The following is a 22,989-nucleotide window of genomic DNA, read 5'->3' as shown; positions in this document are numbered from 1 at the left end:
AGTGTTTCCATTAAGAAAATGTATTTTTGTGATTTCAGTTTGCACTATTTTATGATCAGTGGAGACCCAACTAGTCTTGCACTGAATTTGAAGAAGTGGCAAAGTAACTAAATAAAAATGTCTGCAGAATATGCCATTTTTTAATACCATAAATCGATAGAATAGTCGATTACGAAAACAATCATTAGTTGCAGCCCTACTACGGTTGTGTACTTACTTTGCTTAGTAACAGTTGTGGGTGTTAACTATTAAAACTTTTGAGAGTTTGTATCTTATTCCACCATTGCTACTTCAGTGCTCTGAAATAGCTTTGTGAACATGGTCTGTCAGTGTTTAATGCTTCAGATGGCTTCTGTTAACAGTTGTTGCCAAAACAAATGGTGAATCCCACTTTTTTTCTGCTTTGCAACCAACAACCTGTGAACTCTGATGTGACGTCAATCCTGTTGTTAAGGTCTGACTGCTGAGTTAAATTAAATGCAGCACTGTGATTGGTTGAGCTCCAACATCTGTGGCAAACCGAAGGCCCAATAAGCCTGCCGGGGTGAGGTTGGCATCTTTACATCAGGAAAGGAATCATCCTCTGCTCCGGTTTCTGTTTTGACTCCAGCTTTGGAACCTCGTCACTCCCTCTGCTTTGCCTTGGCCACTCCTATCTGGGATGCTGTATGATAAAGTCATCCAGCGACGGCTCAGCGCTCTTATCAGGCCTCCATCCCATGAGTGCTGGGCCTCCTTATCGCCGCTGCCTCCGCCTGGCCTTCTGTCTTCTGCCCTGCCCCAACCGCCTCCCTGGCTGCCTATCTGACTGTCACCAACACTTAGAGTCGTCCCCTATATGTCGTTTTTGCAAGAGCATGTTTATCTTTCTTTCTTTCTCCCCTGAAGCATTTAAAGCCGAGCGGTTGCATCAAAACCAACAGAGGATGAGGAGAAGGTAACCTGGCTGCGCGGGGATTATTCCTGACAATGTTTAGCCGCTAAAGCTCGAGTCAAAGCTCTGAGTGTTTACTACACAACGACAAATGGGGTTAAAGAGGAAGATGTGGATGAGGATGTTGCAATCATTTTATTACAACAGTCCCCTGACTCAGACTTGTTCTTTAAATTGACGTACTTTTCTCTTCTTTTTTTGTGAACGCTGTGCTCCACCCTGCATGAAACTTGTGTGTGTGTTTTCGCCAATGAAAACAACATGTACGGAAAGTTACAGGCTTTTCAGGCCGGGAGGACAAGTCAGTGGTTTGTTTTTCTGACAGACATGGAGGAGGAGGAGCAAGAAAGGGGGCTCTTTTCTCACTGGGGTGACAACAGAAGCTCCTCTTCTCTAATTCTGCTCCACAGAGATGGTCTGTCTGAGATTTCCTTTGAATTGTTTAGGCTGCATCACAGATCTTCTCTCATCGCATAGCTCCATTAACTCATTTGCGTGCATAAAGAAGTTAAACAGCATTTCTCTGTTCGAAGTGCTCACCCACCCTGTTGCATTCTTGGAGTGGTTCAGATAGCTCTCCCACTCATATTCTTATAGTACCCCTCCACCCCTCAAAACCCCCTCCCCTTTCTTTCTCTCACTGTAGTTTGCAGGTTTCTGCACTGTCACAACAGGTACAACTTCTCACAATAGTGTTTTCTCAGGAATAATATTTGCAGTTTTCCAGTATTTCCTGAATTTTTTCTCGTTTGTCATAAGAGCTAAAAAAATAAATAAATTGTTGAATGCTGCCTCTGTTCTTCTCCTCCTCGCCCACCAGTCTGCATTCATTTTCTCTCTGGGTTCAGAGGAGGAATGGCAGGCGAGCGTTGGCAGCCGGCTCAGAAATTTTACCAGGAGCACAGTCAGAGCACTTAACCTCCAGCCTGATGTGTGTTTACCCCACAAACACTCACATAGTGCATCTCAGCTCAGTTTAACACGAGTGCCACAGTGAAGTATTTCAACTTCTGCTTTGGGTTCAGCGACTGAAAATAATTTCTTAAGTTAGCTCGCGTCTTGACTGAAAACGTGAATCATCAGTTCACTGGAAAATAAAAAATAAAAAGTGCTGCTTTAGTTTTCTGTGACTCTAACTTTAATTCTATGTTTTCGACTAAAGGTTGGCAAACTCAGTTTGACTTGAGGCCAAGTCCAGAGGTCATTCTGTGTTGGTTAATGTTTTTTTGAAAAAGAAATGTTCTTTTAGTGACTTATGTCAAAGTATTCATACATACACATGTTAAATAAGTAATAACTAGCTAAATAAAACGAATTGCTACTTGTGTAGACCAGCAACCCAAACATAAAGCTACTAATTCTTCTCCTTACAGCTGATTACGGTCGGTCACTGGAGCACACTGACCTCTTTATGGGACTGAAAGTTTATGTGTTTTGACTTTGAGTTGTGAAAATGCTCAGGCCTGAAGGTGTGTGCATCAGTGATCCGACTCTTTTGTACAATTTTTATTTTTTCCATAACACACAAAGCTATACATGTATGTTTAAATGTAAATGCAGAGTTGGAAGATTGTCAGGGGTGAAATGGGAGGATAGTAGATGCTCAACTGCTTCTTGAGAAAACCTGTAAACCAGTCAATGTGTCTGTCAGATATTACTGAACAATTTAATCTGTAATGCTTCCTCTTATTAAAAATACTTTTTCTATGATTAGAGGACTTTGACATTTTTAATTGATTTTACATCTAAGGATTAAACTTCTTAGCTAAAATGTCGTCATGCATGTTCCTCGTGTATTCTGCGGTGTTGCAGGCTGTCTGACCCAACTCCAGTTACATCTGTTGCACAGTTGTATTTTTTTCCTCTGGCTTTCTGCCTAACACTCTTGTGCTCTAATGTAGAACACGGTTTGTTTAGCATAATTTATGCCCACATGCAGCACACCCAGCAGCAGTTGCAGCACATAAATGAAGTCAGGGTTGTGCAACAGCTAGCAAACCAGTTTTGCATCTTGCTAGTTATTTGTTAAAGACTGTCATTCTTGTAGTAGCACTTAAAGTGGGTCTAACCTAATCACTGGACTGGTTTGGAGATTAGACAGTAGTTGCTGTTGTGTGATTTAACTTTGATTAGTTAGACAAAGAGCCTCTGTAGCCCACAGTGCAACAGGAAGGACTGACATCAGAATTTTACAGATAACTAGCAGGAAAGAATGTGTTGACTAAAGGGTTAGTGTGTGTGACCCTCAGTGCTGCTTTGTCGATCGATTATGTCGACTGTGAGCAAAAATGGCAACCAAGGTTGCTCATGGGGGGAGACGGCGTTTCTATGCTCTGTGAATGAGGTCATCTGGTTGGATATGAAAGGGTCGCTGACCCCTCCTCAGCTCCACAGGCCGGCCCTCTGTGTCCTCTGCAAACGTTACACAATGGCTTTTTGTGTTTTAATGGGCCTGACACACTGACACTGTAGCATTCCAGCAAGTTCGCATAGAAGAAGAATGCACACAAGCATTGTTCTGTGTCAGAGTGTCCCACAACAATGCATTGCATTTGTTACTTTCTGCATTTATTTGTCTTAGCTGCAACATTCATCCAACTCGAAACCTTCTATACATTTTAAACACATTGTCTGGATTTAGCTATTTGCCTTCCATTCTGCAACATTGTCACTCCTAAACCAAATACAGTAAATGGAATTTGAAGACAAATTGAACTCCAATATTAAGTGTGATAAATTGGGTGCAAATATCTTTGCTTGACTGGTATCTGCAATGAAAATTGAACAATAGCTATTGTGCTCACACTGCAATACACTCTGTACATTGTTTTGGTTTTGAAGATGTTGCAGTTGTGGAAATAACAAATAGTTTTTTTGTTTGTGCTTTTGGACTTTCAGTTAACAAAAAAATAATAATTTGTCAAGATTCAGAAACAGTGCAACTAGGACTTCATCCATCAGTAGCATTATATCATAACATGAGTGTAATTCTCTCACATTTTAACGGTAATTTGTTTTAAAACAGTAATATGGTAAATCTGTGTATTTATGTCATCTATCGCTTTTTGTTGCCTTTTTATTTTTAGGTAATGTTGGCACCATCCTTTGTGTATGTGGGGGATAACATAAGAAGTAAGAACATTTAAATAAATAAGAATAGTAAGAAAAAATAGTAGAAATAATAGGGAAAATGATCATTGAAAAAAGATAAATTGAAAAAGTAAGAAAATAAAACAAATTGAAAAATCTAAAAAAGAAAAATTAATATATGAAAAAATAAAAAAAACAAGAAGACTGACAAATATTAAAAAAGGAAATGAGGACAAGATATAAACACAAACAAATAAAAAAAAGGGAAAAAATAGGATTAATGGCAGGAAAAAAACTACAACAATAAAGCAACAAATCAAATGGCCAGAGATCTAAATGGGACAAATTTTTGACTGTTAATCAGCAGGCTAAGTATTGAAAAAAGTCTGATGTCTCTTTCTGTTCATTAAATGCGTCGTTTAAAATCTGTCCCTGCAGGTCAGACCTCACTGAGAATCTGAATTCTGTGGGCCAGGAAGAGCGCGATTGCTTCATCCCTTATTGCAACATTGCTTTATAGACTTCATACACCACACAAAAAGACATTTCTGTCCAGCAGAAATGTCTGAATCAATGTGTGCATCTGTGTCTCTAGTGTTTTCAGCGTGTAATGCATCGTTGCTCCAGCTGACCCCATTAATGCTTTTATTTTTCAGCCAAATCAACATATTGAATTAGTATCGGGAAGGCCTCTAAGTGCGATCCCTGTTTGCTTGTTTAGTGCTGTGAATGAACTGTGTTGCAACTTAATGCGCAATTAACTCTACTGCTTTTCGATGCGTGAAGCTTAATAATCACATAACAATCCATATGATGTGTTGGTTTAAAGTGCAACAGGTTCTCAGCCTAATTATATTATCAGCTACATTGGCTGCTTCAAAACTCATCCAATATTCCTTTATCTGCACAGTTCATGTTTGTAATTTTGCGAGTTATGTATAGCGTGTCACTCTGCTCTGTGTTGCATGTCTATGTCCTCTCACAGGCACATGTTGTACATTCTTCCTTGGTGTTGGATGTCATTGCAGTCTGTCCAGATGCTGGCAATGCAAGATGATGTAATAGAGTAGCTGCTAGCTCATCTTGGTGTTTTAGAGCTTTACCTCATTGATGCTTTTCCCCTCTGACCCTACCATGCTCTTAAATCCTGGGGCTTGTATTTGGGATTTGAGCTTTGGCTCATAGCAGTGACTAACACATTGTTTTAGCTTGCTTTTAGCTACACGGCTTATGGGGTGGTTTTCTGTGGTCAGAACAAGCCTTTGGAGTGCAGGAGTTAGCATAGCACAGTGAGGATAGTTGCAATGCATAAAAGTAAATGTGATAATACTGTGACCATATTTGTGTAATTATTCTGACTTCGAATAATGTGTCTAACAGTGAAACTAGTGACTTCCTACTTGGAGGCAACACTGGAAGTATTGAGTATAGTTTGACCAATGTAGGGTTTGTTAATGTCATAATATTTCAGTTTGCCAAACTTTATGTTATGCTATGTTTTTTTTCTTCAACCTTGGATCACATTTTTTTTCTGCATTTTTTCACATTTAAAGTGGATCGACTCACTTTCCCTTCTGCAATTGTGGTAGTGGAAATATTTCATTTTGCTCAACATTGTTTCTTCCCTGCTTTCATTTTTAAAAGATACGGTAAAAAACAAAGCGCCCTAAAATAATGTTCTTCTTTTTCAGTAAGAGAATATTTGCATATAGATTTCCTTTCAGTGTCATCTGTGTTGTTAGACAGCACTACGCTCATCTGAAAGTCTCAATGTGCAGAACATCACACAGCAGATGATGCTGATTAGCACTCACACACATCTGATTGTGTAAACAACAAACGGCTCTTATTTTGCAAAAAATGTCAGTTATTCATTCATAGTCCTTCCTTTTTGTTCAAGTTATAATCAGACTTTTAGCATTAAGTCTCACCAGCCCAACATCTTAAATATCAGCAAATCTGTGAAAGTGCGGCACGTTGTGTTTAAATGCTCCTGTACGTGACATTAGTGTCTGCCTCGTGAGAAAATATATTTTTCTATTTCTCTCTCTTCTCAGAGACTGAGTGAGCTCTCCACTGCTCTGCCAGTCTGTGCTTATAAAAGCATAAATGGAGCTACACGTTTTGAGTGACTGATATCTCAAACCTAATGCCAGCTGGAAACCAATCGTAATTAAGAAACTTCTAAACATTAGGCATATTTTTCTCTAAAAGTTGCATTTGATATTTAATATAGTAAGACATTGGTTAGAAAAATAAGATTACAAATCATCCCCTTTTGCTTTGCAGTTGTTTTTCCAGAAACTGGCACAAAACCTGCAGACTGATCATCTAAGTGGTTTACTTGCTGTTCAGTAGAAAAGATAAAGTTCACTTGAAGACAACAGCAGGAACAATGTGTTGCCCAAAGATATGCCTGTTCAAAAATTTGTAAAGTATGCACTGTTGCTGGCAGCAAAAACAACACAAATTTATATCAGCCAACCCTCAATATGGAGAAGATTCTAAAACTGCATACCTAACCTAGCAGTAATACACAATATCAGAAAAACATCCAATTTAGATGAATGTCATGATGATGACGGGATTTGCAATAAACAAACAAATACTTGTATCTTCTGTGAGCGTGTTACGTTATTTTGGGTATATTGCAGCCGCAGACCCCTGAGATGGAGCAACATGTAATTTATATTATGAGGTAATATTTAACACAGTGCAAGAAGTTCATTCTGACAATTATAATCAGCTGTTTGCACAAACAAGAAATTTGACTTTGGTTTCAGGTTCTCACTGCGTGCAGTCAGCAAGTATAAATATATAATCTTCAGTTGTATTAAAATAAGAATAGGGGAACAATGTATAGATGTATTTGCAGCCATACTTTTATATAGAAGGAACAAAAGAAGGATTGTGACAGTGAAAATATGGTTATGTTTTTCACCGTAGAGTAGCTGACTTTCTCAGGTGTTCATTGTGTTCAGATTGGGGGGAAGAAACTGCCTCTGTGGAGGCGGGTTTTTGCAAAGAGAACAATTTTGCTGGATGATGAATTATCCCAGAAACTATTGCGATAAACAATAATATTGTCATTTTGAGACCATTTTCAAGTAATATAATGATAAAGGCATAGTAATCCAAGTACAATAAGCTCAATGCATCAGTAAGCTTTCATTTCCAGAGAACATTTAACACTGAAAGTAAAATACTTTTTAAATACATCCAAAATAAATAACCAAAACAACCACAACGATAAATAAAATGATAAACTGTGTCAAATGTTGGCAACATTTTTCAAAATGGTGGCTTTTCAATTATAAAGGGCAGCATCACTTACATGAACTACAAAAACTATCATGGAAGTGGAAATCATCACACCCATCTTCATTTATAGTGTGATTAATTGATGTATTGCTTATTGTGAGAGGCTTAGTTGCAGTCTGATTATAATATGATAATATTGCACACACTGATATTGAAATGATTGTGATAAATCAGCTACCCTTACACTGAAAGATTTTCAGCTCAAACTTTAAGCACCGTTTAGTGCAAATATTTTAAATTTACTGGAACACGGATGAATCGTTCCATCCCCATCCCCAACAGCCTCCTCTTTGCCTCTGAGTTTTCTTTTCTGTGATGGTGGTGACTTTGAGAATCGACTGACGAATGTTTAAAATTTAAATTTGATCCTCTTGACGCGTGTGCTAAGTTTATAAATAGATCAATTTTCTTTAAATATGAATGACCCTTTGGGGAAGGGAAGATTGACTGCAGCTGGGGATGGACAGCAGCAGGTGGGGCAGGTGTGGGCATGATGAAGGTGTCAGCTGCTGTTGACACCTTAAGGTGAAGAATAGTCTGGTAGGAGATGGACTTGTCTCATTCTGTCCCCTTTAATCTTCCTCCCTCTGTTCCTCTCCTCCTCTCCCGCCGTTCAAGTTTAGCCTGTTGTGGTATTTCTTCCCGCAACCTTATTTTTATTGAGTAACTGACACCGTCGATGAACCGGGGCCCGGTTTTATCGACGCTTCATGTAAAACCCTGGGCTGTTCACCTCTGACAGACACGTTCACTTTACTTTCTTCTTTATCTTTAAGCCTTAAATGTGGAGAAACCCTTCTGCTCGTCCTTCCTTATTTATAATGCAGCAGTCAATACAAGAACTATTTAATTGTAGCGGTGTTTCCAGCGTGGTTTCTCCCAAGGGGATGACTCATTTTTCCCAGCTTTGTCTTCTTCTTCTCTATTTATTTTAGCAGAGTCCCTCCACCGCTCCCACCACCTTCATGTCCTTTCCGTCTTGCCGTTTTCTTATTTTTCCAATTGTTTTTTTTCCCCCCTTTGCAGCTTCCTTCTGTGTTTGTGCGACTGTGTGGTAAAAATCCAGCCTTGGGGCTACATTGCCTCTTTCATGTGAGGACCAGTGGTGACATTAAAGGCCTGCATCGTGCTCTGTCTGTTTGCATCAGCCCGGCTCTCAGTAACTGCGCTCAGGGATCGCAGCATCTGCTCGCCTCTGCTACTCACTCATGGCCGGCCTCAGACATCAGTTAGCGGAGACGACGCGTCCGCACCCGCCGGCTGTAATTGTGTACATGCATATATGCGCTTGCACATTTGTTAAGCCCTCACACCCAAGTGCTTTGAGGCAGATCAATGTTTAAAAGCTTAAGCTTAGTGAAAGCATGGTTAATGACAGTTGAGTCAGCAAGAAGGGTTCTTGCCTTTTCTTTTATCCCACTCCTCCCCTCCCAGTCTAGCATTCTGACCCAGGAGGTATGACGCTTCCTTCTTTCTTTTTAGCTCTAAAAACGAGATCATCCTTTCTTGGCAGACTAAACGGATGATGAAGGTAATCTTCAGCAGATGCACAACGAACGGTTTCTGTTATGATCTGTAAGTAGATGCGAGTAGATCGGGGCAGACCTCATTTCTTTTTTTTACTGCTTCAGTTTCTCACCGTTGCTAATCTGCAGGCTTATTGACAGCCAAATGTGCTTGCAGTCCATCATGTCACTATTTTATTTTATTTTTTTTTTGTTTAGACTTCTGGAGAAATTCAGGAAAAAAAACAAATCTAGCATTAAGACTCAACAATAGCCGTGATTTGATTGTTACTGAATGCCTGGGACTGGGATTGGCAGTCCGATGGGAGCTTCAGATAAAGCAGCAGGTCCCAACCCGCCTCAGCTGGCTCTTAAGATCAACGCAGACAGGCTCTTTGTTGTGTAACCTGTTTGTCTTCCTTCCTGACTCCTGTTCTTTCTAGACTTTTTCTGTGAAGGAGGGGGAGTCTTAATGCGCACACTTTACTTTATTGCCAACAAAGGTAATGTTAATTATGGAGGCGTATAAAGTGCCTTCAAAAATCTTTTACTCCCCTTGAATTTTTTTACATATCACTGTTTTCTGAATGTCGTCTCCTCCGTCCCAGTCTCAGGTCTGCAGCCTCTAACAGGTTATGCTGTTGAAAAGTTCAGTTCAAGCCTTATCTGACCAGAGCAGGTTCTTCCTCATGTTTGCTGTCTTTCCTACACAGTTTCTGGCAAACAGCAAGCAGGACTCTTGTCTTTCTTTCAATAATGGCTTTTATGTTGTGGAGGACAAATTCTCCCACCTGAGGTGTGGATCTCTACAGGCCATGAGCCTTTTGGCTGCTCTGCCGCACCTCTCAGTGGTGCCTTACTGCTTCCATTTTGTTGTGATCTGTGCTGCGTTGTAGAGATGCATCGGTTTTTCATTACCGATGTCTGAGGTTTAGTATCTTTTCAGATTTTTATATTTAAAATATCATAGCTATATATTCCTTCCTTCCTACTTCATAATTGTGCACTATGTGTTTAGTATACTGATCAAATACATTGAAATTTGTGGTTGTGACAACAAAACTTGAAAGGGTCAAAATGTATTAATACTTTTCCAAAACACTGCTAATAGGGCCTGAAAATATGACGCTTTTCCTCTTCTTTGCTGTTAACATTCATTTGAAATATATTTATATTTTAGTTTCACTTTATGTTGTCAGTGAACCATTTAGTTAGACATTAAGTCATCCTATAATGCAGAGATTTCCAAGCAAATTAAGTTCTCCTTTTTTATTTTATAGGAAAGGGATGTTATTCAATGTAGATCCAAATGTAAAAATGATTTTGCACGTTTGCTATGTTAAAAAAAAAAAAGCATTTAGTTTTCAAATTCCTTTAGGCTATGTGAACAAATTTATTCAGTCATAAAACAGGATTTGGGTCACTTTCTTCAAAATGCTTGCTATATTTAGCTGAGTTTAATAATGTAAATAAAAACTGACTTGGGTGCAGCAAAGTCTGCTTTTCAATAAAAGTTGACCAGTACGTTGTAGGAAAATTATGTTGGTAATAATTTTACCATGATTAAAAATAAAAAGTTTAATAAACATATGTCCCTGAGCCACCCCTGATTTAAAGTGATGTCATTAATCCCATTGAGATCAGTGATACCTCACTGTTGGTGACTGAGTTTTAACTCTACTCTCTAGACCCACAGACAGACGGACAGGAGAACGGATGTTTAAAATAAAAACCAGACCCAAACATTGATCTTTTTGTTCCGCGTGTGGTGATCTTGTGACGCGATTTCCTGATAATGAGGAAAAAAGACGTGATTTTACCTCATTCTGTCAGTCACCGCCCTACCAAACGTACACCCAATAAACCTGTGTATGGTGTTGTATTTTTATTTATTTACGTACAAAAAATCATGAGCTCCAATCATGCAAAGATTCCTCCAACATTTACAGTAAGGATGTCTCTGACTGTGTTGTTTTCCATATGTAAATAGTCACGTTGTATTTTTTCTGCTCTGGCCTACTTGTATACATTCATAATGAAAGGCCAAATACAGATTTGGCTTTTCAAATCTGTATTTAAAAGGATAAAAGCAAAATGCTATGATGTTTATAAAATCCATCATAGCCAAAACTCTCACTGTTTTTAGTATAGAAACACATCAGCCCACAGCATACGCTTTGAACTTTTTTTAAAAAAGTCGGATAATAGTTGAGGACTGAAGCTTTGATGCAGAAATGGGAGCGATCTTACAATTCTTTCATGTTCTGTCTGATTCAAAGCTCCTCCAATTTAGTTTTTTGTGTTCCAGTTTGAGTCTGACCTCAACGAAAACGGCCAGTTGTTATCAGGCAGGAAACCTCAGATCAGGGCATTAAAAAAAGAGCTGGATCACTTGAAGTGTATATTACACAGATGGTCAAAATCAAGCATGACAGATTTTCCTATTGTCCGTTCCTGCTGGAGGTTGTGTGGACTGTGGTCGCCTGGGCGACCGGGGTGGGAACAGGAAGTGCAATGCGTCTTATCATGTCCTCTCATGTCTCCATCCTTTTCCTCTGCTGTTTCCTCTCCTGACAGCTGGACCTTTCCTGTTATTGTTGTGGGACCAAAGAGGCAGCCATGTGTAAACACACTTACAGAGAACAATGACCATCATTTTTAGAACTATTTTTGGTCCTCCTTATTTAAACTCCTATTTATTCTGTGTAACTCTTACTTCATTATTTATTCAGACCCGTTGTTTTAATTCTGATATGGTTTGGTGAAGAACTGTTGCATGTTTCCCTGTGTACCAGTAAGATTCCTGGAGAACTCCAGACTGAAACGGGACCAAGGACTGCTCAGATCCACAGTTCATACTCAGACATAACACCCCATGGGCATGCTTCCTGACTTTGCATCCTGTTATTCTTAACATTCCTTATCTTATATTCTCACATCTTGTTGCAGACATCCTGTACTTCATTTCACTCAGAATCCCTCCCCTCAAACGCATTCCTGTGGTGTGTGTGTATGGGGAATATGAATACTTGTCTGTAAGGCTGTGACTCCAGGTGCCTACTTGGTCAGATAGACACTTCTGACATCCAGACTCCTCCTTTTTCTTAACAACTATGACCTGATAATTATTGTTTACTTTTACCTATATTAACATATTTAGCCCTATGTTGACCAAAAATGATCAAATCCAATTTTTATTTAATATTTATTTATCAGACACCTCTGATGTCTGAGGTATGACATCAGTTATATCACTGCAATATCAGCTTATTGAATAATGATTTATGCTTTGTAAAATGACAAATACTTTACAAAGCATAAAAAATCAATCTCATCATATTCCACTTTTAACCTTTAATAAAAATGCTTCTGATTTTAGCAGGATTTTTGTGTATTTTCATTCACTATTTGTTTGCTGTTTTTATGTAACTTTACATAACTTCATAATTTTTCTACATTCTCCATAAGTGTGTACTTTCACTTAAAGAAAATAGATCCAATCTCCCTTTCTAAAAGTTTAAGTAAACCCAGAAATTAAGTACTTACTCAGTATTCTGAATCAGAATCATGTTTATTTGCCAGGTTTGCACACAAACAACAAATCTGACTTTGGTTCCACATCAGTCTCAGTGAAGAACTTTAAAGTATAAATATATAAAAGGTGACAAAGCTGTCTCTGTTGTGACAGCCTCAATGTAAAAGTTGAAACAGTTTGTGTCCAGGATGTGTGGTATCTGCCTTCTTCCTGACACTAGACCTCCATACAAGCCCTGTACCCATTCAGGTTGTGTAACGCGGGTAGAGATGAGGAGAAAATTATTGGAGCTGTGTCAGGTGATTGGGTTAAACACTGAAATCAGAATTAAGTACTTTTTTCTGCATCCTTCCTGCTCTTTGTGCTGCTTAAGCACCTCATTCCAGCTGCTCCTCTCTCAACATTTGTACGTTTTTATTTCATAAAACCTCTGCTCTCTGATTCCTAATTGAGGCGGATTCTTTTCTTCTGTTTTGACAGTATGTACTCTGTGAAATTTGTGAAACCATTTTAAGCTCATGAGGCTTCTCTGTGAAAGCCAGGCTGTTAAATGACAATCGCTTTGGATTCCAATTTAACGCTACATCCGCCTCTCCTTTAGGTGCAGGAAACTGCGCTCAAGTCGTCTGCATTCGCTTGATATTTTTGAAGGAGTCTGAGTCTGCAATTGTGTGCATTAGGTTGGCTGATTTGGCTGAGGTAGCAAATTGGTTTGCTTTACAAAGTGAAACAAGAAGAAAGGGAGCTGCAGAGAACTTCTTAAAAATTACTAAAAAGGTTAAAGTTGTGAGAAAAAACTGCTGGCTTCCTGTTCCCACCACACTACTTCTTGAATGTCCATCTATCTCCCATCTTGGGGTGACTCCCTCAAACGTACATAAGTGACTGTACATATAGAAGCAGACCCCCACAGCCCCACTGCCTCCTGCTGGGAGTATTAAAGCTTAGCCGCTTGCAGCAGCCATTAGAAGCGAACCATTATGGTCCTGTATCAAGTTAACCCTCCCTTTCAGTACCAGCACGCTCTGTGGCAGACCCCAATAAGTGCAGAAAACTGCCACTCCCACGGCTCATTGAGCCGCCAGCTTGCCCCCCCCCCCCCCCCCCCCCCCCCACTAACAGACAGCCCCATAAAGCAGTTCCACATCATCAAAGATGGAGATGATCCCATTTTTCTAATTTTAGATCGGGGTCCTAATGGCTCTCTAGATACTATCAGAAGCTCTTTTACTTTTAAGCTGGGGGCTTTGATGGTGTGGTTGTGTCTGGGAGAGAGAAGTTTTATCTCACAGCCCTGATTACATTTATATGACCACCTGGATCTATTAACACATTTAATTCGGTTTAAAAAATGTACAAATGACACAGTAAACTACACCCTTTTTCTAGTTATATTGTTTCTTCTGTTGCTAGTAGTAAACAACAAGATGCACTGATTAGGATTTTCATGTTTTTGATGCATTCCTAGACTAAAGATGTTGAGTTGTTGTTGTTGACCTGCTGATCCCAGATCAGAGTTGTTCTAAGTAGAAATGTCTAATTCTGACCAACTGATTGATTGGTGTTTTAAAATACAGGCTTTTCTGGTCAGTACAGATTTCAGTTTGAGGTCCACAACCTGCCATTTTGGGGAGGTCATGTTATGTTAATTTAATATTCTAGTTTCTGAGGTGAAGGGAGTTATTTTTATATTCTGAATAAAAGAACTTGATGGACAAAAAAAACAAAACTATCCTCATTTAAACATCAAGCCATCAGCTCCAAAACTTTATCTGCTTTTTAAGAAACTGAATACTCTGTGCTCTTAGTTTTAAACCATTAAATTAAAAGTAAAAAAAACAAAACAAAACTGATTTTACTTAAATTAAAAGAAAATTGGATGATTCCAATCACTGGTCAATTGATTAGTATATCTGTATGCTAAGTATTGCTTAGCATGCAATACTTGGCTGTTAGAAAGACATTAAGACTAACAAGTTTTAACAAGTCTAATGCTTTACTTTTAATAAAGTCAGCATTAGATACAAGAACAGTTTTTACTTTACAATGTTAGATTTTTAAAGGCCCCCTTGAGAGCTTTCCTCAGGTCCGCTAACCTGCTAATGGCTCCAAGACCGATTCTCTGTTTCCTGTCATGGGCGATAGTTTGGCTCCAATTGTATGATTAAGACTGCGGCCATCCTGCAGAATTAATTTGAGTCTAATCAGACGTCTACATGATCGTATTACGTGGATAAGAATCTGAACATCTCCAGAGATTTGATAGTTTCTCTTGTCTCCGTTTCTGCCTCTCACCCGTCTCTGTTTAGCTCTGCCTTTCCTTCTCTCCTTGTCTGCATCATCTGTTTGCTTTGTTTAATCACCAAACTAACACGCTCTGACACTTTTTTTTCTAGCACACTGTCCCCATTACTGCCAGCAGTCACAGAAAGCCCCATTCAGCCAGCAATCTTTTTTTCTCTTCCTGCATCCAGTCATGCTGACAGCCCCAGAAAACATTGTGTTTGCCACCGATTATGATAAATGGCTTTGGTGATTGCTGTTCTTGGCCATCACCACACCTACATGTTCCCATTTTAGAATACATATTCTCAAGGCTTTAGGCAGAAAAGAAGATGCACTAGACTTCTTGTTGTTTCTGACTTACAATAAAGTAACAATTAGAGGTGCATCAATCAAACAATTTTGCAGTACCAATTTCTGGTTTCTTTAAGATCTTAACACATTGACTCTGGTTTTGACAAGTTAAGTAATGCCACGTTTTTGATAGAGATAGAAAGAGTTGACTGTTTTTTTGTTTGTTTTTTGCCCCCAAGAAAACAAAAAAAAAAAATAAGGCTGAGCTAGATCTGTTGTGATTAAAGGTGGTCTGACTAAAATACTAAAAAAAAATCTCTTAATTTGCTAAGTTTACTTGGGTTTTTCTTAATATAAACAGATTTAAAATGCAAACTATCCAGAACAGTGCTCCATTTCTGGTAGGATTCTCCAGTCAGTACCAAAGTTTGTGAATTTTGAAATGGAACACTGTTTTTTCTTTTCTTTTTTTATTTAACCCCTCATTGTCTGAATTTGTTTCATTATATAAAATACTAAATTATTAATGCTTTTAAATGTAGATTATTCTCAATATTACACAAACCCAACAAGTTAGGGTTAATTATTAAATATGCAAATTACCGGATTTAAGCACAGCTGGACATAACTCTGAACACTAGATGGCAGCAAAGTATTTCCAGTTAACTGCTTGTTGTGCATAGATTATGCATCAAGAGGCGTTACTGCTATTCAATCACTACCTTGGTTCTGTGGCAGTTTAAGATGAATATGAATCTAAAGTTTAAAGCAGCTTAAAGTTAATATTTCCAGAGATAATAAAAGATTTTGAAAGAAAATTAGGAATTTAAGTATTGAAATTAGAGAATGGATATGTAATGTAAACTGGTTGTAAAACATACTAGTCTTTCTCCTATGTCTTCAAACTTGAGTATTGTTTATGGGGAACCGTGCATGCAGTTTAGGTATTTGTTTGGTTATAATAATCTGGATTATTAGAGCTCTTTTGTCTCTGAGCAGCTATGGCTTTCTGTTTTAAATCTCTCAATCTGTAACTTGAACATGAACCGGTGGCTAGTAACGCAAGCTAGTGGAACTTCCTCCTGTATTTGTTTAACAGCTTTTTCTCCCAGGCAGTCTTCCTCCTCCCTCCGTTATTTCTGTGGGTATATGCTCTCGGGGGAGCCTTGCCTACAAACGCACACAGGCTCATTAGCTCATGTGTGTGGGTGTTTTAATGTTTAGTTAGGAGTTAGGTGTTTGTTTTTTTAGTCTTGTGTGTATACTTGAAGTTTTTGCGGGGACACTGTCCAGGACGGTGTTGGCTGTAGTTGTTTTCTAGGCTGTGTTGTTATTTTCAGCAGCTGCAGCTCATTATTGAGGATCACAGAGCAGAACGTGCTGCTTTCAAGGATGGAGTTGGCTGAGTTATGTATATATGTTCATGTGCACACTTAAAGCCAGCATTTTTAGCCACACTGTTTGCTTCAGAAAGGTTGTGTTTCTGTTACAGTGTGTAAGCAGTTTTCTAGAAGGCAAAGCCTGTCCTCAATTTGTGTGGATGAATAACTCCTATGCTGATTTTCTATCTACCCATGTGCTGGTGTGCGTTTATTTTTTACCTGACTCAGACAGAGGAGTCCAGACGCCTTCTTAGGTCAGTTCCATACTTTGTGGCCTATCCTGATCCTGAACACTGTCACTTTACCTGCTTTAATAAAAAATATTGAGACAAAATCTTCTCCTCGGGATAAAAGTGTGTCTCTTTCCTCCTAAAGCCACTGAAGACTTGTTTTCAGTGGCTTTCCTAGACAGTCTGTGAATATATTGGAATAATGTCTGGCTTTAAAGCTAAGGCTTTTAACAATAACAAAAGGCTGTCGTTAAAAGTTTGACCTCTTATGAATGAGTTATATTAATTAGTTTTGTTATGAATGCAGCCAGGCTAGTGTCCAAATTACCACAAATGTTGTTCGATACATGTTCCTCTCTAGCTAAGAATACTGTTAAAAGTGCTTTTATATCATCTAGTTGTTGGTTAAAAAAATTCTAGATATTCTACATCATTGATAAGAGCAGATTTATTCAGTCTAATTCCATGCTTTGTAAGTGTTCTGTACTGGTGCAGTTATCAAATAAGTTTTTTTTTATTCAGTACATTTATGGTCTGTTTTTAAAAATAGAAACATTTTAAGTTCATTCAGTAATTTCTGCATTGGACTGGGATCGGTCGATACTAAACCTTAGGTGTTTTGTCGTTATAAAAAAGTGGTGCATCCCTAATTTTGAGTGGCTAAATTTCAGTTTGTGTTTGTATTTAAGGTTGAATCATATTTCTGTTGGTTATACAGATTAACTAAAAGTGAAACACAATTCAAGCACAATGTGATCCAATCTGGACCCATACACTTTAAGAGCCCAGTGGCAGCAGTGCACTGTGAACCCCACAGTGTACTGTAGCTCTAGGAACAGGAAAAATAAAGTCAATATTTATTTGTTTGAGTCAAAACTCCAACTCCAGCTTCTCATATTCCAGCTTGGTTGCTATCTGCTTTTAGTTCTCAGGATGTGCCTACATATGTTACAGTTTTGTATGACTTGACTCACAGGTTTTGAAGAGTTTCGTTCCCGTTGTGCAAAATTTCTTCTGTTGCTTTGTGAAAGCAAAATGCCTGAAGCAGCAGTTTCAGAGTCCCAAAAGAATTTGTGATGAAATCCCCAGTCCCTTTTCTGTGTCCAAAGTTCAGCCTTGCTATATTACATTCTTTCTATTTTCCAGTCACTGTTTTATAACAGAGTTAGAACTGTGCTCCAGGTTACTTTCTCATGCATACGGAGGATAGACAAGACGGATTCGCCAGTTAGAAACTGGTAGGCTGTGATGAATTATTGAAAACAGCGCCTATTTGGATTATGCATTTCAAAATGAGTTTTGATGTTTGATTTAACAATCTTCACAGCTTGACTAAGGCTATTTCACAGCCTTCATTAGGCTGGATTGGTTGTGAAACAGTGCATTACAGATGTTATTTATTGTGGTTTAGTTAAGTATTATGTACAAAGTCACAGATTGACAGCATCATTAGTTTAGTCTGTGGTTAACAGTGGGAAGGAAAATCCAGATGGTTAATATAGATTTGTAAAGCCATGTCCTGCCCAGATGGATAATTGCCATTTTCTTTGCTTCAACAACTAAATATGACAGCAATATAGAGTGGACCTTCAGTATCCATGAGGGTTAGGAACCACAGCTGACCACTGGTTGCTAAAATCCACAAATAGTTGAGACACCTTTTAAAAACATGTTTCAGTAGTCCAAACACCAAATATACATTAACATTCATTAATACAGTGGAAATTGTCTTGGCACTTCTGTACTACAGAAGCTAAACATCCTCAGTCTTCCTTTTTACCGCAAAGGAAAATAAATGCTGCTCCTGGATTGGCTGCTTTGGAAACGCCAGCCAATAGCATCTCAAGCAGCATTGCGTCTAGGTATTTCTGGTTCCCAAGCTAGATGTTCTTTCACATATTTTAGAAATGCCCTCTGAAACAAGCCGCTAATGAACGACTTTTCCTTGGAGTCAAATTTCACAGAAAAATCAGTGAATAGTGAACTGCAAAAAGGCTGGGGTCCACTGTATCTGGATAAAATGATAAACCGTCTTAGTAAAGGTTTCTCCTAAAACAGAGGTTTTCAAAAAGCAGACCAAAGTTACATAGCTGTCTTTTTCTCCATAGAGCCATATACTGCCAGTTACTCTACAGACATACTGTATCTGTACTAATAAACCTCTACTGAAAACAATAACATATCTCCATGACACAATATAGCTCACTCAACATCTACCATTTTTTGGCACTTTTGAAAATAGATTGCAAAATATAACATTGTTTTCTTTCAACAAGATCCACAAAATAACTTTTTGACAAAAAGACTGATTTTCTGTCATGTATTTGATTGATTGCTGTTGTAGTGTGTGTGAGAGGGAAGTTTGTTACACAGTTCTGTTGTGTCACAACATTTTGTATTTCAAAATACACAAAAATGATTAGAAGTGGCATTCTGAAGTTTGGAGACCATGACCCATGTAGTTTCCAAAAGATCGCCAACGTTCCCTGATCCAGAATGTTCAGGACTGGAATTGGACTTATCAGAATTATAAAACTGGTTCACATCTATTGGTTGCTGCAGCATATTTCATAACTTATACTTATTTTTAATTTTAAGAATGAAGGACAAACTGTGCTTAACTATGTTGTGAGCACAGCAAAGTCATTGAAGGAACATGAATAGTTTTAAGTATGAATATCGAAGGATTGTGCAGCTGCAGACAGAGACAGAGAGCGAGGAAAGATGGGCTGTGAGTTGTTGATAAAACCTAGAAATGCAGACACTTTTAAGTTTCAGTCTCCCCCCAAATGCACAGTAGACTTCCTCTTTAAAAGCTCACCCACTCTCCTATATGCTTGTCCTGTCAGAACCCTAAACGGCTGAGGCGGAGTGTCATCTTGGATAAAGTTGTCTGTGCCGTGAATAAAGGCCAGGAATGCATTAAACACCCAAATCCTTTCAGTTTGCAAAGGGTAACCAGGCTTTGTGATGGCTAAAGTGCTCAGCTTTAAAGTGAAAAAGCGTGTTTCTCCAGAGAGTCTTGTTTTACTCACCACCGCCACATTTAGGTGCCTTTATGATTGCAGTAGCTTCCTTTTTTTGGAGGGAATCTCATTACGTTACCTCAGCTTTGTAGAAGTTCTCCTCCCCGGTGGAAACGATGGCTGGAGCAAAGTGACGTGCAGGCGTCTGAACAGTTTTTGATCTTAAATCACCCCATGAAAGAAGACTTTCAAACTATCTGCAGGACTCTGAACATTTGATCATTTTGGTTTACAGATTAATTGGTGTTGGAATCGGATCTGTTTCAGGTGCCAGATTTTATCAGCCTAATACCAGGCATCACAAGGCAACCAAAGCAGCTTTTCTCTTGTAAAGTGGACAGCATCGATTATTTGGCCATTACGCTCCTTTGCTCTGGTGCTCTGCTCTCCTTTTCTCTGCTTTGCGTGCGGACAGAGGTGCGCTGCTTGGTCAGGGGATGGTTGGCTCTGAGCCCACGCGCCGAGGACAAAGCAGTTACAGAGCACGTCTATTTTTGGCCTCTTAACGGACCTGTTCCCATTCTCCTATGGAGCAGCTCTCATTGTGTGATGTTCACCTGTCTTTAACCTGATTACAGCAGCTCCTCCTGGACTTGTCCATTGTTTTTTAATATAGCACTTGGTTTTTTGAGGTTGTGAGTAAAGTTTCTCCCTTGAAGTATCCTGCTGTCAGACCTCGGACCCCTCCACCTGTCATCCTCCCCTCTTTCTCCCTGGGAACAAGATAACAGAAGATGAGGAGAAATCATTTCTTTTCCTGACAAAGGGCAGATAGATATGCAGGCACTGTCTGTAACATTTTCCTTTTCTCTTCAGAGTTTGACAACCGCAGAAACTGAGCGAAACAAAAAGAGATGGATAAAGTGAGACATGTTTTAACTTTTATCAAGGCAGAAAGGAGCTGTTAGAGTCTGGAGGCACATCTAAGCCTGAATCACTCCACTCTGGCTTTAAGTTTTACTTTTTTGATCTGATCGACCTTCCACACACCCTATAATAATGATGAAGGTTGATGTTTTGTCTTTAGTTTAATGTTATTTCATATTTAGCTCTCGGGATCCTTTCATTTTGTGCTCCACCTGTTTCCCTTTGATACAAAATTGTCTAGAAAATATCCGTTATATATGGTGAGAAATGGAAAAAAAATACTGGAACAAAAAGTTGATGCCAGATAATGCTTAAACACTGCTTTAAACACCTCCAATGCCAGTTTTAGCTATAAAAGTCTCTTTGTTTTAGACAAAAAGAATCACCAAGTTGAAAGTTGATTTGGGGACCACAGCCACACCACAAATAGGTAAAATAAGTTAATACTTGAGACTCCTTCTCAAATGCTTTGTACTGCTTGGTTTAATAGTTGAAACACTAAATATGCATTAATACATGCAGTGGACACCAATACAGCGGAAGATAATAGGAGCTCCAAGTCTAATATTTATGCAGATTGATTTGTAATACATCAAAAATATCTTCGCCTAGTATAAAATGTTAGCATGAAATTCACAAATTTCATCCAGGAAGATGGAAATAAAAACAGAAATAATTGTTCCATTTGGTTTCAAAAACCCATGTTAAGTCACTTTAAAACACTAACATCTGAAGACACTACAAAGTTCCTTTAACTTCCTTCCTAGCATGTATTTATTAAGACTACATGGGATGGTTATTTTGGTGGGTGTCTAATCCTTTAACCATTGGTCATCATTTTTTAAATGTAGTTTTCTGTTGCGAGAACCTGTAAATTATAAGAAGCAACACCAAAGGTTTATGGTACTGATCACCAATTCCTGCACAATGGACTTCAAGTGGCAGTTGAAGTCCATTAATCCGTTCTGCTTTGGCAAACTGCAGCACAATGTGTCCAATGTGTGTTAATGGTGATGAAGTATGCAGAACAAGATGTGGATGTGTTTTAACTTGCTGAAACTTGCTGGTCCAGAGTGGCACATGTCTTTATGGTTCTGCGGAAAACGGAGCTCTGCTTAACTCAATCTGTTAGCAGACACCGGAGACGACTCTGCCCTCAAAATCTGCTCGTAGCAGAGTTCAATGAAAGTCCTATTCTGACAGCCCAGTTTATTTTCTCCTTCTTTTGTTTATTCCTTCCTCCTTTAACACCGCCCCTCTCACTCAAGTTGGTGATCCACACTTAAAACCCATGTCTCCACACTTATGAGGCTTTCTGCCGGGGTGGACAGATAGATAAATTATTTTTGTCGGCCTTGTAAAGCAGGGGGTAATTTTTAGGTGAATGCAGTGCTTCAGAAAAGAGTTGCAGCACTAAAATTAGAGGTTGTCAAATGCCGCACGTCTCCGTTGATGGCCCGGTTCGGCCCTCTTATGTTAATGTGGCATTTCAGCAAGAGGAAATAACAATTTGGAAGAGGTGGGATTGCTACTGGTGTTTGTTGGGTTGCATTGTCAAATATGAATAAGGCTTTTTTCTCACCTTTTATCAGAGGACAAATACTCCTTAGATACTTTGGATCCGTAGTGTTTTTCTTCTAAATAATTTAACTTTTAAAATGAGGTAATGATCTAAGCTGCACAATATTAGCTCATCTTGTCTCTTAACTGTTTGCAACAATACAACATGCGTGTAGCAGGGTCTGTAAATGTTCACTTAAAGAGACAAAACATGTAATTCTCAAAACTGTAAGCTGAATAGCCATTACAGAGATAAAAGTAGGGCATAATGTGGCTTGCCTCCTGTGTAGAAGTGATATAATCTTATTTCTGGGTTAGATACCAGGAGAAGGAAGTCATCATATGGAAAGACTGAGGCTATCTTTGAATCCTGCAGAGCTAAGGTCATGTGACTCGTAAAAGTGTCACTCTGAAGCTATACAAGTAGACTGGAGATGACTTTAGCAGGTGTTTTTTTTTTTTTTTTTTTTTTTTACAGTTTCAGGATAGTTTTTCTTTCCAACAGAAATTTCATCAGATTTATTTTCCTGTCTATTGCTTGAATCCATTCACTGGAAATTGCGTACTGGAAAAGTGTGGCTCCTTGACCTGAAATGACCCCTGTGTAACTTTAAACACCAAATATGTTTCAGAATGACAGTAAAATCTAATGCAAGTCTGGCCTGGCTTCAGGTTTTCCATCATTTCTTTGGCGGTCAGGGAGGCTCGGCTTAGTGCGACTATAGTTAGCTTTGGGTTAATTTAGAAGCTCCTACAGGGGAAAAGTTTCAGGATGACACCTGCTGTGTACAACACCTAACATCCTCCTTAAATCCTTCTGAGACACCGAGCCTTTTCTCTCTCAAACCTGTCGCCTCCGATCTCTGCCTATTGATCCGATTTTTCTCTCTCTTTTCGCTCAGTGACGGTGTGATCGTGCAGTTATAGCGTCTTGGCAAGTTGCTGTGTAACCTGAGTCTTTT

At 38.8% G+C, this 22,989-nt stretch overlaps 1 protein-coding gene across 6 annotated transcripts in view; it reads left to right on the top strand.

Annotated features, from left to right (window-relative positions):
- The window catches only part of LOC102237865 (protein quaking-A), an 87,902-nt gene that overhangs the window by 6,923 nt on the left and 57,990 nt on the right, over positions 1–22,989 (top strand). The gene's annotated exons all lie outside the window — the stretch shown is intronic.

The sequence above is a fragment of the Xiphophorus maculatus genome, chromosome 19, assembly GCF_002775205.1.
Source record: "Xiphophorus maculatus strain JP 163 A chromosome 19, X_maculatus-5.0-male, whole genome shotgun sequence".
Taxonomy (NCBI): Eukaryota; Metazoa; Chordata; class Actinopteri; order Cyprinodontiformes; family Poeciliidae; genus Xiphophorus; species Xiphophorus maculatus.
This window is presented reverse-complemented; position numbering and strand designations above follow the sequence as displayed.